This window comes from Silene latifolia, chromosome X (assembly GCF_048544455.1).
Source record: "Silene latifolia isolate original U9 population chromosome X, ASM4854445v1, whole genome shotgun sequence".
Classification (NCBI taxonomy): domain Eukaryota; kingdom Viridiplantae; phylum Streptophyta; class Magnoliopsida; order Caryophyllales; family Caryophyllaceae; genus Silene; species Silene latifolia.
This window is the reverse complement of record NC_133537.1, coordinates 36,984,777-36,988,132: the sequence shown is the minus strand read 5'-3', so window position 1 is coordinate 36,988,132 and position 3,356 is coordinate 36,984,777.

The window sequence follows — 3,356 nt, the reverse complement described above, 5'->3', positions numbered from 1 at the left end:
GGATCGACGGGAACCGTCAACGCGCCCCGAAAGCACTGACGAGCTAACCGCTCGCCCAGATACCACACAGGACCCATCGACGTCCACAACAACAGCCGACTCGAGCTCCTAGGTCGAAGGACCTCAGCGACGAAGGGAGGCGCTCCAGCGTACTCCGCCCAAGGTCTGAGCACCCACTACGACAATATGAAGGCAAAGGTCATTCCTATGATCAATTAAAAACAAAGTATGAGAAGAATAAGTGCATACAAATAGGATACTCACGCTTGCTCACCAAGAGCGTTCACATCCCGCCGGTAGACATTGTGAGAAGAACGCTTGCTCTTCGTCCGGCACATGACCCAATCCCTCACCACGGGGTAGGCCCTCTCCAACGGCTCCGTCCTCTTGGGCGCGAGGCCCGGAAAGTAAGAGTACACCCACGCCTGCAAAGCATAATAATCAATGACGATCTGTCGGTCGTCGATAAAGAAAGAAATTGACTTTGGCCTAAAGGAAGGTTCATACCTCCAACAAGAGCCTGTCCGACGGCACCAGAGAAGTCCCCTTCTCCATCAACTCCGGACGAACCATGGCCCTCATAAAGCGGATGAGGACCGCAAAACCAGCAAGATGACCCGGTCCCAACGCCCTAGGGAACTCGGTCGAAAGAAAGGGAAGAAGCTTCGTCGACAAATTTTCTCACCCTTGTCTCCGAGGTAGATCGAAGACAAGAACCACCAAAGCCACGACGAGCCCTCTGCTCGGCTGACAGGAGGAGGAGCCGTCTCCCTCCCATCGATCGTCACCACTCGGGGTCTTCCCCGCAAAGTAGTCTCGAACGTAGGAACCGGGTACCAAACCCGACACCGCAACACCTTCGGCGACGTTTCCACCGATCAACCTCCTCGCCTCGGCCGAATCCGCCCTCATGCCGGTCTCCGGCCACACCATCTCCTCAGTCCCGCACGGCAGACCAGAAATCATGCCGTAGTCCTCCAAGGTGACTCCCACCTCACCAAAAGGCAGGTGAAACGTGGAAGTCGTATCCCAAAATCGATCCAAGAAAGCGCGGACCAGGCTAAGGTTGGCCCGCAACTTCCTCTTCACGATATCCCTCCGGACTGAATCGAGAGGACCAAACGCTCCACGCTCGATCATGGCCCTCTCCTCCGCCGACGACAAATTCGTAATGCTCCATCGCTGTCGTATACCCCGAGAACGACCGGATGTTCCCAGCCTCCTATTATGATTCGAAATAAAGCTATCTTTAGTTTTGAGTAAATTTGAAAGAAATTTGAACAAAGATAGAAAAGGGTAGGTAATGAGTTAGGGAATTCCTATTTACCAAGCTCTTCACCGTCCTGTAGGACAAGTGACCCTCTGCAGCCCACACAAGGTGCCTACTCTCCCAGGTCTCAGCCCACGCGGGAGCTCCTCTCAGCTGACGACCCCCTCGTCCGAGGTGGGCCCGTCTCGGAATCTCCTCCTCATCAGCGGCCTCCTCTTCGGGAATCTCGTCTGCAGCAGCCATCACCGCTGCGGTGAAGGCCTGCTCCAAAGCCTCCTCAACAACAGCGGCGTCTACATCCATGGGATCCCTCCCAGAAGTAGAAGCATCGTCACCTGCAACGTTAAAGCAAATCCAGGCCGCATCATATGACGACAAGCCTTTGTTAAGAAATTTTCGAGCCTTCAAGGCCCGGGAATTCCCCATTTCTGGCCATCCTTGGCCATGTTCTCACCAACCCGATCACTCATGTGATAAATTGGGCCAAGTCAAGTCCGAGTCAAAGCCTAGTTCCGGGTTCGAGCCGAAAATTCGGCAGCATTTCGCTATAATGGCGGTTATGCCCTAGAAAAGTGTCCTGAAAAAGTTGTCACAAACCAAACTTCCAAGATGGTAGAAAGTTTACCCATCATCCAAGGGTCCCAAATATCAAATTTCATCACAAATGGGCAATCCTAAGGCCATTTTCGAAGCAATTTACGATCTAGCTGTGAAACCGTCTCAATTTCTGCTCAAGGGCTCAAAACTTGATGAAATTCGAAGTAAATGCATGGTTATGTTCCTAGCATCACCTATTATCCATTTCTAGTATCAATTTGGCACGACAAATCCATTTGGGGGAAAAGCCCCAAATTTTCGATCAAAAGGGTCGAAAACCCTAATGTTCGCGGCTCAAAATTCAACAAATGTGAAAGATTAATGCAAGATTAAAGCACATACCTCGATTAGTCATATTTTAAGCAAGCTTTTGAATCCAACCTCGACGAAAATGGTGAAGATTTGAGAGAGAATGGAGTGATTTATGTTTCGAATAAAATGAACATAAACCTTCTGACTTTCGCGTTTTTACGCAGAATTGCCAAATTGGGGAACAGACGCAGCAGGTGCTGTGCCTCTTCCAAGAGATGCAGCTCTTGCTGCGCCTCTTCCTTTTGTTCCCTCCTTGCGGATTTTCAAAAATCCGTTATGAGTTCGTTATTCGTGGGCCCATCTTTGGTGCGCCTCTTCCTCGATGACGTTTTATCATTTTGGTCCGTTTCGACGATTTTCTTTCGTTCCGGCCCACGTTTTATCCAAATACGACGATATTTTGCGATGTATCGTCCAAATTCATTTTATCCCGCGCAGCAAGATTTCGATATTGTTCGAATTTTTATCCAAAGACAAAGTAGTATTTTGCGATCGCTCACTCAAGACTTTCTTTCTACGACGATCAAGATGTTCTTGGTCGTCATCCCCAATTGATAGTATTTTGCAAAGATCGCTCACTCAAGGTTTCCCCTACGACGATCAAGATGTTCCTAGTCGTCGGTATGTTCCCCAACCAGAGTTCTCTTGAGACCAACGCAAGCGATTCAACCTCCAAATTTCGCCGAGTTCGCTTGAGACCGACGCAGCGGATCCCAGCAGCTTTCTACCGACGTCCTGCTGTTTTCAATATCTCTTGTTCCCCGCGAAGTTCGATTAAATCTCGGTATGATCTCTTCTTATGGCTGGCGAGCTTCCTTACGTAGTCTAATGGACTTTAAACGACCCTCCCGATAGTCGACGGACTCTAAAATGTTCCCGACGACAGGTCCTTGGCTCGGACCCCTTGAGCCACCTTGCGTCGCCATAGTCGTCAGGTTGTAATCTTCGATTGACCTGATGGCTATACCTTGACTTTCGCCTTGTCCAAGCCTCGGTCAAAGTGGGGGCTCAGAGACACCTCGTTTCCGCACCTCTCGCAAACCACCCGGTGATGATTGGGCCGCATGTTTGATTCGCGGAACGATTAGTGGCGATTCGTAAGATTATCGTCAAGTGATTGCTCAAATATTAATGTCAACCTCTTAGTTGTCATCTACGTGCCGATACGGTCGTTTTG